The 14,759-nt window shown below is 39.8% G+C and overlaps 1 protein-coding gene and 1 pseudogene across 3 annotated transcripts in view; one reads left to right on the top strand and one right to left on the bottom strand.

The window, feature by feature from the left end:
• Nucleotides 1–2,263: 2,263 nt before the first annotated feature.
• Nucleotides 2,264–11,621, bottom strand: LOC117097131 (annotated as a pseudogene).
• A 117-nt stretch (nt 11,622–11,738) lies between these two features.
• Nucleotides 11,739–14,759, top strand: part of ASCC3 (activating signal cointegrator 1 complex subunit 3) — a 392,749-nt gene continuing 389,728 nt past the window's right edge. For 2 of the 3 annotated variants that reach the window (XM_033234693.1, XM_033234695.1), the window contains exon 1: nt 11,739–12,037. The gene's annotated coding sequence lies outside the window, so the exon portion shown is untranslated. The remainder of the gene's footprint in view (nt 12,038–14,759) is intronic. The other variant, XM_033234694.1, reaches the window with a different exon arrangement.

The following is a 14,759-nucleotide window of genomic DNA, read 5'->3' as shown; positions in this document are numbered from 1 at the left end:
GGGAGCCACTGCTTGCCCAACCATCCCGCAGACACGCTTGTGGCTGTTGTGGTGGGTGTGGACCACCTCCCATATTGTAAAAGAAAAGATAGGTGCTGTTACTGTCCTCAAAAAGAAGAAGAAAAATGTCATAGGAACAAAATACTCAGAAATTAAAGTGAGAGGTTTTCGGTCCACATTTCACTCATGCTTCTTCATGTCCCAAGTTCTGGGTGCCAAAATGTTGTAGGAAAAAAAACCAGGTTCTTGCAACGTGACCAGGAAAAGTTAGGCATGCAGACACTTTGCAGGGTGAGGGGGAATGGAATTTACTGGGCAAAAAGGAAAAAAATACTTTGCAAAGCGAGAGGGGTTCCTGTTAACAGGCCTCCACCTCACAGACTGAATCCCAGGTCACCACACAGGAACTGATGAGCCCAGGCTCCTGCCCCCTGCAAATGGCATGAATTTCCTGAGGCTACACCCCATCCTCCCCAAGCCCAGGCCCGTGGGAGCTTCTACCAGGACCCTCCCTTATCTTCCTCCTACATCTATCAGTTGTATTAAGTGGTGTATAGCACTGTTCACATAAGGTTTCTATACTTTGGAACACTTCAATGTTTAAAAAAGCTATAGCTCAATTTTTAAAATTTCTTGGTCAAACAATAAAGGAAACACTATTATAAAAAGAAAATTATTTAACAAATACTTACTTGTGTCTACTATGTGTCAGGTACTCTGCTGGTACTTGTGGATACAATCTAAAGCAAAAACACAGAAATAAAACTGGCTTATGTACTGAATCAGCCACTTTTATCCTTTAAACTATCAGCAGCAACAAATTGAAATTTTAAAATTCAGTATCTTTATTCTCTAGAATGAATCCTACAAATATACCTTTTAAGAGTTTACATATGAAAGATTTTATAAATGAATTCTACCTATATTTATATGATCGATTCAAATTTCAGTTTTCCATAAAGGCTTTTAATCATCTGCAGCCAACAGAGGCCTATCTTTAATTTGGCCTCCTTTGGTATTCATAAAAGAAGTATCACACAACTCAGCACCTAATTGTTCTTGAAAAGCCTTGTGAATGTTAAATTTGTTCCCTACCCAAACTGTAAGTTCTTGTAAATTCCTTGAGAATAGAGATCATATCATATTTTTCTTTGGAATATTTCACAATACTTAGCAAAGTGTGGATTATGAGATATGTGCTTAATTAGTTGTAGGCAGAGTGAATGAAAGTTTCACTTAATCATAAAAATGCTTAAGAATAGTTTAAGTTTCAGGAAAAATTAATTTTTAAAATAATTAATATCCAGCATTTTATTTTACCATCTTCTACTAGCTAAATATTCATATGCTTGAAAGAGATAAAAGTTATTGACATTCCATTCCATTCTGTTCCCTGAGGTTCAGTTCTTATAAGAACTGAAGAGAGGCTACCCTTATCTGCTTGATACCGGTATGTTTGCTTTAATTGAGGAAAAGCTTTATGGGTGAAACATTTATCTCTAAGTATCTCTTTATCTCTTACAGTAATAGAACCCATGCTTTTTAACTGAGTATATAGTTGCCTAAAACGAGGACTGTATGTTCTAGCTTTCCTTGCAACTGGGTGTGACCATGTGACTTAAGTCTGGTAAATAAAATGTGACTGTAAGTGATAGGTGTACTTTTTTTTTTAATCAATTATCTAAAAATTTAATTTACATACATGTTTACCTGGATTAAAAACAAAAAAGTTAGTTTCCATAAATAGCAGACTTTAGTGCTGTATGCCCCAATGACTAAAAATAAAACCAGGAAGTTTTTACTAAAAGCTCAAGGATAAAAATGAACACTGGCTGACTATTGAACTCCACATCTGACAATAATTACTGACAGTTTAAAAATGTATATCCAAAATACAATCTCAAGAGGACCAGGTGAATTTGTCCAACAGAGCAGTGCAAAAATGTTGAGGCATCATTTCTTTGGATTATGATGGGTTATTCTCAAAGTTTATTTATTTAGAAGGGGAAGGTGATTATAGAAAAATACTTGAAATAATTTGTCAATGAAGTTGCAGATTCTAACAATAATCCACATCTTAGATTTTTAAGTGTGTAGTTTCATAGTTTAAACAAGTTCTGTCAAAGAGCTATTCAATATACTTTAACTTTCCATGAAAACCAAGTAAAAAATCACACCTGAATGATTTACTTCTATGCTTTTATCTGATTGTATACATATGATGTACTACACATCCAAGTACAAGAGGCAGTTATCTTCTCTGAGAGGCACAAGATTTGTTCTTTCATGAATGCCCTCTAATAGTGAAACCAGCACTTTTTATATATGCATTCATGTGCATGTATAAGTACTTCAAAAAGCAAAGCGTCATCTCTTCGTCCATTGTTAACTCAGTGGTAAGAATGGGGGCCACCAGGCATCAGTGGAGCACCGGAAGGTCCTGAAGGCACTTGGAAAGGATTACTGGGAGTAGGATAGCATCCTGGTGTGGGATACTATTCTGTAGGGGCAGGATATGGTACTGGTGGTCCCCAGGCTCCTGGTGGAACGGTGCCCCATGGAACAGGTTATGCTGCCCCAGGGACTTGGGGAGGAGGAGGAGCAGGATATGGCCCTGGAGATGGATATGGCATATTAGGGGTAGAATACTGCCCTCCCACTCCTGGCGCCCAAGGTCCAGAAGACACGGATCCCCATGGACCTAAAGGACCAGCTGCAGCTGGATCTGTGGGTGCACCACATGGTCTGGGTAGCTCTGGAAAGGGCATATTTGGTGTAGGATATGGCCCTCTGGGGCCAGGGCCTGGCACAATTGGGACTGGATAAGGACCACCAGGTTGGGGGGATGACGGTCCAGAAGGAGGAAAGGGTGCTGGTGGTCCTGGAGGTAGTCTGGTGGGAGGCACGGAGGGATACATTCCTGTTGATGCTGGTCCAAAAGGCACAGTGGAGGGTGTTGCACTTGGTGCGAGTCCAGATGGCACCGAAGGTGCAGCACTCGGATTATTCCAAGGGTTGGAGCCTGGTCAGCCTTGAGGAGGTTGGCCAGGTTTTGTATTGCTCACAGCAGAGGTTTTGGCAGGGGAACGTTCAGGTAGTGCATCTGCCAAAGAAAATTCATCAGACATTTTCCCGGCAATATCCGAGACCGCAGTAGGATCTAGAAGGGGCGATGGGTCCGAGGGACTGGGCCCTGAAGAAGTGGGCGCAGCCTGACTGACTGCAGCGAGAGCAGTGGCTGCAACAGACCAGCAGCACGCAGCTCCTCCTCGATAGGTGTACTTTCAACTCATGTTCCCAAAGGTATGTCCTTTTCTTCTCCTCTTCCTTTAGACTGCTGCTTGAAATATATATGATATATGATCATGACTGTGGGCCATTTTGAACTATTAGATAAAAACAACACTCTATAAATGGCAAAGTGACAAGAAGGTACTCTCTTCCCAGGATGACTAAATTGAGAAAGCAACTACACGATTTCAGGATTACCCATAACTAACCTATTATATGAGAAGAAAACTCTATTAAGTTGTTGGTTTGGGGTCTCATTAAATACAGTCTTACCAATATCCTAACTTATCTCTTGGAGGAATGATAGGAAGGCAAGAGTTGGCAAGGAATGATTCTTCCCTTTTCACACAATGCTTTAAGGATAAATATATTTCAGCCCCAAACTTTGGTGGATTATTTGCTTGTATAAGAAAGTCAAATCTAGTTTCAGATATTAAAGGCTAGATAAAAATCATTAGTTTTGAAGCTAATTACTTCCAATTTTCTTTTCTCCAAGTCCCATACACACACACTAACATATATTCATGGGCATACCCACATTTATCATGGGGTATCACCTGGCATTTAGGGAACCAATTGGATACTAAGTTAAATTTGCCAGTGACAACTGTGACTTGTAGTTTTTATTTCATGTTTATATTGACTGAGAATGGTGTTGCTTTTACAAACTAATCTATGACTGCATTCTTGAAATTGGATTTTGTCTGAATTTTATAATATTTTATCAAAATTTAATATCTCACTACCTTATTGGAAGTAGTTTAAAATATTTTTGCAATGAACAATTCATAATTTCAAGGACACCAAAAGAAATATGGCTTTCATAGTGCATATTCACTTCAAAATTGTAAAGTTATACATTCCTCAACACATTAAATGTTTCCTGTATATATTTTCAAACATCCCCTACTTCTTCCCTCCTGTCTCCCAGGAAAACTACTCTCTACCAAGGTTAATAGCTTCACCCACATCCTTGAATATATCCTTGTCTGCCTTTACCTTATTATTTCCTTACTTGACTCACTTCTTACAGGTTCTTTCCTTCTATTTATATGTTTTTCTTTCTATCCTAAAAACAACAGGCAGATAACAAGTTTTTTTCTGGACCTTGATATTTCCTCCATGTATTGCCCTGCTTTTTTCATTCATTTATTAGACAAAAACAATTATCATCACTGTTTTCACTTTCTCACTTCTCATTTACTCTCTTACACTTGACATCTAATTCCATCCCTACCATGTTACTAAATTGCTTCAAATCATCAATCACTTATATTTCCAAAGACATTTACTCAATCTTCACCCTCCTTAACTTTGAAGCAGTAATTACCTTGATGACTTGAAGAAAATTTTAAAAATATACTCTGTTTATCTCATAACTCTTTAGCCATTCTTCCTTTTTCTCCTTCATTGGCTCTCTTTCTTCCTCTCAGTACTAATTTTCCTGGATATGTACTGTTTTTTACACTTTTATGGTAATATTTTTAAAAAAGTTCTTCTGAGGAACTACTCTTTCCTCCCTTTTATTCTGGCACTATTTGATTTACTATATCTTCATTTTTTTGTTTTCCTTTTTTAAAATTTTGATTATCATTATTTTAAATTTTTTTTCTTTTCATAGGTTATTGGGGCACAGGTGGTGTTTGGTTACATGAGTAAGTTCTTTACTGGTGATGTGTGAGATTTTGGTGCACACATCACCTGAGCAGTATATACCCCACCCAATTAGTAGTCTTTTATTCCTCACCCACTTCCCACCCTTTCCCCGAGTCCCCAAAGTCCACTGTGTCATTCTTATGCCTTTACATCGTAATAGCTTACCTCTCACTTACGAGTTGTGAACATATGATGTTTGGTTTTCCATTCTTGAGTTACTTCACTTAGAATAATAGTCTTCAATTTCATCCAGGTTGCTGTGAATGTCATTAATTCATTCCTTTATATGGCTGAGCAGTATCCCATCATATATATATACACCACAGTTTCATTTTTTTGTTTTTCAAATCTCCTGTCTTACCATCTAGTCTACTGAATTCTTTCTTTTTTTTTCTCTTATGTGACCTCACTTCTTGAATCCTCCATGCTCTTCTCCAATGTATACTGCGTGCTCTCTAGACTTGCTGCACAGCCATCTTGCAGAGATTTGTCCTTACCTTTCTCTAGCATCAGCATAAATTTTTGTCCTCATTTTGTTGGATTATATGGCCTAGTGAGTTTCCAAAAGATCACCCAGGAGAAAAATATTCTACATCCTTGTTATTCTGAAAATATCTTTATTTTACTCTCACAGTTAACTGATAATTTGAATGAGTACAGACTTGTAGACTGCAAAACATTTACAGTTACAATTTTGAAATATTCTGTCATTGTCTTCAGATATGCAGTGATGCTGATAGCACCTGTCCCTATTCCTTTGTTGATAATATGTCTTTTATGTTTAGGAACTTTGGGGATTTCTTCTTCATAATTTTTATTTGTGGCATTACATGATAATGTCTCCAGGTATGAGTCTTTTAAAATCTATTTTTCAATACCCCGAGTCTACTCAAATCTGAAAAGTTTTCTTCTCTGCTCTAAAAAAATCGTATACTTTTCTCACTCCCCCCGCCTTTTTTTTTTTTTTTTAAATCTTTCTCATCTACTGGTTGAATGTTAAGCCTATTGGATTGGCTCTCCATGACATTCTTATGTTTTCTTTCTTATTTTCTCTCTGCTATGTATACTATATTCTTACAAGACTTCTTTGATTTAATCTCCAGTACTTCTCTTGAGTTTTTAAGTTAACATATTTTTAATGTCTGGTAGCTCTTTTTGCTCTATCGTTGCTCCTTTTTCAAAGTATCTTGTTCATATCTTGTAGATATAATATGTTCTGAATTCCATATTAAGTGGGGTGCTCCTTTAAAATCTTTTATTTATGCTTCCTTGCCTTCTTTAGAGTTAGTTTTTCTATGTTTTTCTTTGTATTTTTCTCTCATGATGCTCATTTTCCTCATTTGCCTATTAATTCTTCATTGTTCATATATATGTATGTGTATATATATATAATCGGTAGTTGATGTAGTTTTCCTTTTCTTTTTGTAGGTAAGAGGTCTGACAGTTTTCTCTCTCTCCTGTGTAGGAATTGTGAATATGTGGCTGGGTTAGGTAGGACAGGGCCAGGAATGCTAAATACGAAGTTTCACTTTAGACGAGTAAGCAATTAGCTTGTTCTCAGGATGTTGGCCCTGAATGCTAGAATGAGAATGTTTTTCCTCTGTGTCATCAACCAAAAAGTTTTCACTTTTCTGTACTATTTATTCAATTAATTTGGAGAAGATTTGGGGGGGTCAGTTTTGGTCTTTGTTTTTGTCTAGATGCAGATATTAATATCTTTTGCTTCCTCTCAGTGTATATGGATGAGAAAGGGAAATGTGTGTGGTGATAGATTCAATTGTGCCATATTTTATCCCCATTTTCAGCCCTTATTCTTACTTCTGTCCTATCCTGTGTAGCTTCTCCACTATATTTTTTGGGCTATAGTTTTGGTCAAATCATTACTATTTGCTTTGTATCCCAAGGTATTTTTGAAATTTCATTTGCTTTTCTTGACATCATCTACTTTTTTCTACTCACATGAGTGCATGCATACAGGCACACTTCATCTTTACCCCTTTACTTATTCTTCATTTTTTCTGTTTCTTCATTTTTATTTCTGTACTGTGTAGGAAAGGATAGTAGGCAAATGATATGCCGAGTTCACCATCTTGAACAGTAATTCAAGAAAATTGTTTATATATTGTAAGCATATATTTTGAAACCTGGGTAAAACATAGTGCAGGATTCTCTGAAGCTGATTGTCCCTTTGCCACATGACCACCTCTACAACATTCTTATTCAAAGGGAAATGAAATTACTTTGGGAGAAGCTCACATTTTTTGAGTTGTTTGGTACTTGAAAAAAAATCATCTTATTAGTTAAGAAAGAGGGAAGAAATGGTGTTTGAGGAGGCAAACAACAGTGTCTGCCATGGTAGTAATCTAACTTTTTTCTTTTCTAATATCACTTATTTAAAAGATTAGGAAAACATTTTAGAATTGAGTCTTTTATTAATCAGCATTCCCCAAAGGTTAAGCATCAACTTCAGAGAAGGAACTGCACTGGAGTGCAGTACAGATGGAATTTTAAGACTCGGTGTTGCAGGATGAGGCAGGGGTGAAAAAGGGCAGGGAAGAAGTGACTGACAATAGATACAACAAGAAAGGCCTAGAAGCTGAGGCTACGGCACACTGGTGAGCTAGGCAGACCTAATGGGTACACATCCTGAAGGAGGTACCCAGAGACTGATGGGCTGGAAATGGTTCTGAAACTTGGCAGCCCATCCTCACAACCCACGAAGTGACAAGTCTGAGAACGAAAGGCTAACATACTAAGGATAATGAAACATAGAAATGAAAAAAGTCAAAAGCGTGAATAATTTTGTTGAGCTGCAAAAAAATATCTTGGAAACACTTCCACCTTGAAATTTTCTGTTCTTGAGACAATTTTGAGATAACTTAAGGCACTCTTTGCAGAATGATCATGTTACACATATACATAAAACACACACAAACATATAATTTTATCTAAATGTGTTCATATTATGTATAGATTGTGTTGCAAGCTATTTCCTTCAACTGTACATCTTAGACATATTACCGTATCAAGCAATACAGATTCACATTATGCTTTTTTATTTTTTTTATTTTTATTTATTTATTTATTTATATATATATATTTTTTTGAGGCAGAGTCTCACTCTGTCGCCGGGGCTGGAGTGCAGTGGCCGGATCTCAGCTCACTGCAAGCTCCGCCTCCCGGGTTCACGCCATTCTCCTGCCTCAGCCTCCCGAGTAGCTGGGACTACGGGCGCCCGCCACTTCGCCTGGCTAGTTTTTTTGTATTTTTAGTAGAGACGGGGTTTCACTGTGTTAGCCAGGATGGTCTTGATCTCCTGACCTCGTGATCCGCCCGTCTCGGCCTCCCAAAGTGCTGGGATTACAGGCTTGAGCCACCGCGCCCGGCCAGATTATGCTTTTTTAATGCCTCGAAATTTAGACATGTATTACAATTTATTTAAATCAATCCAATATTGAGCCTTTTTTTGGTATACTTTTTTTTTTTTTTTAAGACAGTGTTTCACTCTGTTACCCAGGCTACTGTACAGGGGTGCGATCATGGCTCACTATAGCCTTGACCTCACAGCTCAAGTGATCCTTCTGCCTTAGCCTCCTGAGCAGCTGGGACTACGGGTGCATGCCACCACACTCAGCTAGTTTTCATACATATATAAAGAGTTTTTTTTTTTTTTTTTTGGTAGAGAAAGGGTTTTGTCATGTTGCACAGGCTAGTCTCAAACTCCTGGGCTCTAGCAATTCACCTGCTTCAGCCTCCCAAAGTGCTGGGATTACAGCTGTGAGCCACCACACCCAGCCATATGATACATTTTTAAATGCAATGTGGAGTTTTGTTTTGTTTTTCAATTAGAGATGGGGTCTTGCTCTGTTGCCCAGGCTGGAGCTAAATGGCATGATCATAGCTCACTGTAGCCTCAAACTCCTGGCCTCAAGAGAGCCTCCCAATTCAGTCTTCTTAGTAACTAAGACTACAGGTGTGTTCCATCAAGTCTGGCTATTTTTTTTTTTTTTCTATTATTTGTAGAGATGGGGGTCTTCCTACATTGCCCAGGCTACTTTTGAACTTCTGGCTTTAAGTGATCCTCCTGCCTCAGCTTCCCAAAGCACTGGGATTACAGGTGTGAGCCACTGCGCCTAGCCCACTGCAATGAGTTTTAATTGGTTTCTCAGCTACACACTACTTTCAACCCACCCTACCCAATATTGCCAAAATAATCTCCCAATTCCATTTTGTGACCGCCAAACACTGACTGCCTATTATACTCAATTATTTAAATTTAAAATTGTGCCTCCTTATAGTTTGTTTACATTTTAGCTTTGTCACTAGCTTCTATTAACAATGTTCCATTACAGATAAATAGGTTACTCATTATCTAGAATGCAGTTATAGTCTTGTTCCTTGGCTTTGCTCATGGCATACTTTCCGGACAGTCTCTTTGTCATCAGGGCCCATTTTCATTAGGCTGTCTTTCCACTAACATTTGGGGAAGCTGAGCTTGATGGCATGTACCTGTAGTCCTAACTACCTGGGAGGGTGAAGCAGAAGAATCATTGAGCCCAGGAGTTCAGGGCTGTTGTGCACAATGATCATGCTTGTGAATAGCCAGTACACTTCAGCTTGCGCAATACAGCAAGACCCCATCTCTTGAAAAAAAAATTGAGGAAACCCCAGGGACTATAAAGAGGACAAAAATAGTTCTTAAGAGTTCAGTGAAGTAAGGTCATGCCTCAGTGTCCACAGGGAATTGGTTCCAGGACACTCCCACATACCAAAACCCCAGGATGCTCAAGTCCTTATACAAAATGGTATAGTATTTGCATATAACCTATGCACATTGTCCCATATACTTTAAACCATGTCTAGGTTACTTATAAGACCTAATACAATGGGAAGTGCTATGTAAACAGTTGTTATACCCATATTGTTTAGGAAATAATGACAAGAAAAAAAAGAGTCTATGCATGTTCAGTGCAGACATAACCATTCTTCTTTTTTATTTTCCAATTGTGCTTGTTCCAAAGTTGGTTGAGACATATACAGAAGTCATGGATACAGAGGGCTAACTGAATTTCCTTCCAGACCAGGACTATTTAATAGAAATATGATGCAAGCCCACCTATGTCATATAAAATTTTCTATAAGTCACATAAAAAGTAAAAATAAAGTTGAAATTAATTTTAACATATTTTATTTGATCCATTATATATAATTTCAACATGTAATCGATGTAAGAATTACAATATTTTACATTTGTTTTCTAAGTCTTTGAAATCTGGTATACATTTTGAACTCATTGCATGTCTCAGTTTGGACAAGCCACATTTCAAATGTCAACAGACATATTTAGCTAGTGGCTACCCTAATGGATAGGGCAGTTCTAGGTAGTATATTTTCGATTCCTCTCTTCTCCCTTAAGTCTCTGGAACTGTGATGGGAATAATCTGCCATGTGAATTCCTAGCACTTATCAGCACCTATCATTATCACGTGGCCTCCTTGCATTATTTATTTTTGTGATGCATTTGTCTTGTCTCATGAACTAACTTGTAAATTCTATGAAGTCCAGGACCAAAGACACATGCAATCTCAAGATTGGAAATACCTTTAACAAAACCATCAACTAATTCTTCTGTTGATGTGTGGCTCCCCTGTACCAAGTCCCTATTAAGTGAGCTTCAGAATCTCCCTGAAGCAAAATTCTGTTGTTGAAGTATTCACACATGCTAAGGTAGGAAATTCTTTTTGGGTGGTGCTACAAGGGCATCTTCTTTTCAGGATCTTAAATCTGTTCCCTGAAGTTTGCATCACATGAAACAAATCAACTTCACATGACAGGTCACTTCATATTTGGAGAGAGTCCAGTAGTTTTCTTTCTTCTAAGTGAGTCCTGGAAGGTTTAATCAATACTTCTTCACTTGCCCTGTTTTTGAGTTCTCTTCATCATTTTGCTCATCCCTGATAGAATGCCAACTTGATTGAGGTCTTCTTCAAATGCTGGACACAGCACTTCAGAGGTGGTCTGACCAGTAAAGAGAATAACTGGATCACTATTGGCTGCCTCTACAAAACAGTTCTACCAGGCATCGGGGCACATTACTTTATGAGGAAGGGGGAATGGCAGAGGAGAGCCACAACAAACACATTCACTCATACTATCTTTGCATTGTTGGCTTTTAGTCTAGAACTCTTTGCAGATAAACCACATAGTTCTTTAGGTTAGTTTTTCTTCGTATCTTCCTATCTTTTCAATCGAGTTAGGGAATCTTCGGGCTTTCTGTTTTTGGCGGAGGTCTTCTGACCCAAGGACCGATTTGCAGAGATCACTTTGAGGGAACTAAGCTGAGAATCCAGAAAGCTTATGGAAAACAGGCCTTGACACCAGAGAACCATGTATACTTCCAGTAGCCAGAGAGCTTTGGCTGAAGACGACGATAGCAACTACCTGTTTCTTCATTCAAATTGCACTCCTTTCCTTTACCTTTAATAGGAATTATTTCCTTCACATATTTACCTTACGGAGAAGGGCGGCAGCCTGAAGTAAATGCAGGGGAAAAACTCACAGAGAGGTCGAGATGGCAGCCCTGGCCCGGCGCGAGCAGCCAGGGTAAAGCAGACCGTTCCGTGCCGCTCCTGCCTGGGCCTCGCGACTCATCCTCGCCGCCGCCGGGACTCTCCGCATCTGCTACTCCGAGCCCAGCCGACTAGAGGCTGGAGGCGGGAGGCGGGGCGGCGCGCGCACGCGGGCGGGGCGGAGGACCCGGAGTCGACGAGTCGACGTGCCGACGTTGGCGCTGCAGCGGGGCGGTGACGTGTAGGCCGGCGCCCGCTCCACTCTGTCCCTCCTCGCTGGGTCGGTGCGTCTGTCTGTCTGGCTGATGGTCCTCGCACGCAGTTCCCTGTGACTGGGCGCGACCCCGGCAAGCGCGGCGTGGAGGGCTGACGGGGCGCGGCGGTACAGCTGCCCGCCCGCATCTTTGGCCCTGTCCTTAGCACCTCACCCGGCGTGGGAAGTTAAAGTAAAACCGAAAGGGAAGGAGGCGCGGTGGCAGGAGCTGACAGAGTGATGGGAAACGCGTAAGCCGGGCCGAGAGGTGAGGAAGTGGTGGTGGGAGGACGAGAAGGGTAGCCGCGGCCAGGGGAGCTGGCGGGAGGGGACGGCGGGGCGGGCTACACGACCCGCCGAGAGATTCTCTTCCTGCCTCCGGGGCAAGTCCAGACCTGTCATCCTTTTCGGTGGTTTGAGGTCGAGTCCGGTGTCTGGCAACAATACCGCCCATTCCTAGAGTTTGTAGGTGGGGTAGGGGATAGAAAACTTAACCTAAGCCGCGTATTGTCTAGGTGTTAAGCCACAACGTGACCAGATGAGGTGTTTTTTCCTGTCCCATGCATGGGCAATTTGTTTTCTTTCTTTTTTTCTGTTACAAAGCCTTGGTAACTAAGTTTTTTTTCACGTAGATTTTGAGAAAGAAATCTTCCTCGTATTTTTCCCCCAACACTGAAAAGTAAATAGGTAGCTGACCGTGGTGGATTGTGGGTGAATTTCGCAATCAAGGAGCCTAGAATGTCATTTTGAAATAAATAAATGTGTATGTGGTTGCTAGGGAGGTTTTGTGAGTAATGGGCAGTTATTTCAAATAGTTTTCTTATAAATTATTCGTGGAATGCAGTGTGCTAATGGTATTTGCTATTCTTTGGTTTAAAAGAAGCATAATTCTAGGGTTTGGTAAAAGTTTGATGTGTTGTCACTTGTGCATTCAAACTCATAGTTACGTTTTCTTTCTTTCCCTAAGTTAGGTTAGACTGATAGCCATTTTCTCCTCACCGGATTTTATGTTTCATAGATTGAAATCCTTTTTCTGATTCTCAGAGTTCTCAGAAGTTGAGAATTCAGCTTTCGGTTTTACCATGGATGGTGCTCCAGTTTATGTCGTCTCTGGTTTAATGATGGTTATAATAGTTTTGCATGAGAAAAATGATCCTTAAAGATGCTGTTAAGCTTAGGCTAAATAATCTTACTTATATGAGTAAATTAATTTTTCATGATTCAGCTTTCTTGATCCCTGCTTAACAGTTTTTTGTCATTCATTCATTCATTCATTCATTCAAGTCTTCCTATGTGTCAAACGCTGGGCCAGACCTAGGAGAGCAAGAGAGAGACAATCTCTGTGCTCATGAACTTTCTATAATCCAGCAGCCTCCTTAAAGAGAGAATCTTGACTAGAGTTCTTTCTCATACCATGAATGTGTAGTTGACCAAAGCTTTTAAAAGAAAAAGTTATTGTCAACGTATATATGTAACTGGCATTGAAAGAGGAGCGGATGGTCTTGCTTTAACAGCATGATTTGATACTGCCTTTGATCAAAAAGATAGTATATGTACCAGTGGTTTGCCAGTTCAGAAGAGTAAGTTTTTCTTTTGCACATCTGGTTTAAATATAAAGTTCACAGTTCTACCTCAGTTTCTACCTCAAAATAAATAAATAAAAAGCTTTTTCTTTTGAGATAGAAATCAGTTGCTTTCCAGTCTTCACATTGATCTGATTGATCTCCTGTGTATCTCTGGAACGCCTGGGCTCAAACAGTCTCCCTGTGTCGCCCTCCCAAAGTGCTGGGATTACAGGCCCCATTTTGCCTTTTTGTATGCTAATAAATTGATTAAGAATTTTGTCTTTGCTAGCTGGCTGCCCCTAGTAGCTTCAGGATGGGAGCTGGTTACCAGAAAGATCAAGGAATTATTAGAAGGTTGGGACTTTCATCCCTACCCCCTAACTGCTTAGGGAGGTGAGAGAGGGGCTGAAGATTAAGTTGATCACCAGTGGCCAAGGGGTTTAATCAATTATGCCTATGTAGTGAAGCCTCCATAAAAACTCAAAATGACAGGGTTCAGAGAGCTTCTGAAAGCTGAACATATGGAGAGTCCTTGAGGTGGTATGCCTAGGAAATACTTGGAAGTTCTGCATGGAAATTCCCTTCCCTTATAAATTACCCTATCCTGTGTATCTCTTCATCTGTATCCTTTGTAATATCCTTTATAATAAATTGGTAAACGTGTTTCCCTGAGTTCTGTGAACCACTCTAGCAAATTAACCGAACACAAGGAGAGGGTCATGTAATCCCCAATTTATAGCTGGCCAGTCAGAAGTACAGATAAAAAAGTCTGGAACTTGTAATTGGCATCAGAAGTGGTGGGCAGTCTTGTGGGACTGGGCCTTCATTCTGTGGGATATGACAGTATTTCTAGATAGTGTCAGAAATGAATTGGAGAACACCCATCTGATGTCTGCTGCAGAAATGATTGCTTGCTTGATGCGTAGGGAGAAACTCATACACATTTTGCCACAGACATCTTCTGTGTTGATAATTGTGGTGTGAGAGCAGAGGAAAAACAATTCGAGTTTTTTCCACTCTCACAAGAGGGCAGGCATAAATTCCTTGAGTCTGCCTTCCAGAGGCTTATGGATTAGGGTGGAATGAGAATTTGTCTTTCAGACATAATCTGTGCTAGGCCCTTTTCCACTGGACTTTTGTGGGAAGAGTTGTAATATATACTGCCTAATATGTGCTGGGTCTGTTCCATGTTTTCTTGAGAGTAATGGGTGTGCTTGTTTCATCTTTGTGGGATGTTCTGGAATTTTTGACTATGCTTGTCCTTATCTGGTGCTAAAATATTTTTTTTGTTTTCCCAGGGACATTTAAAGGAAAAGCCTTCCTTATCCTGTGCTAAAAGTAAAATTAACACAACTTTGGGGGGAGTATTCTGAATATAAAGACTAATCTGCTTTATAGTTATGAGCCTGTCCAGGATTTTTTTTC

This window comes from Trachypithecus francoisi, unplaced genomic scaffold, assembly GCF_009764315.1.
Source record: "Trachypithecus francoisi isolate TF-2019V2 unplaced genomic scaffold, Tfra_2.0 Lachesis_group15, whole genome shotgun sequence".
In the NCBI taxonomy this organism is placed as follows: Eukaryota; Metazoa; Chordata; class Mammalia; order Primates; family Cercopithecidae; genus Trachypithecus; species Trachypithecus francoisi.
The sequence above is the reverse complement of the archived record's forward strand: the minus strand, read 5'-3'. Positions and strand labels throughout refer to the sequence as shown.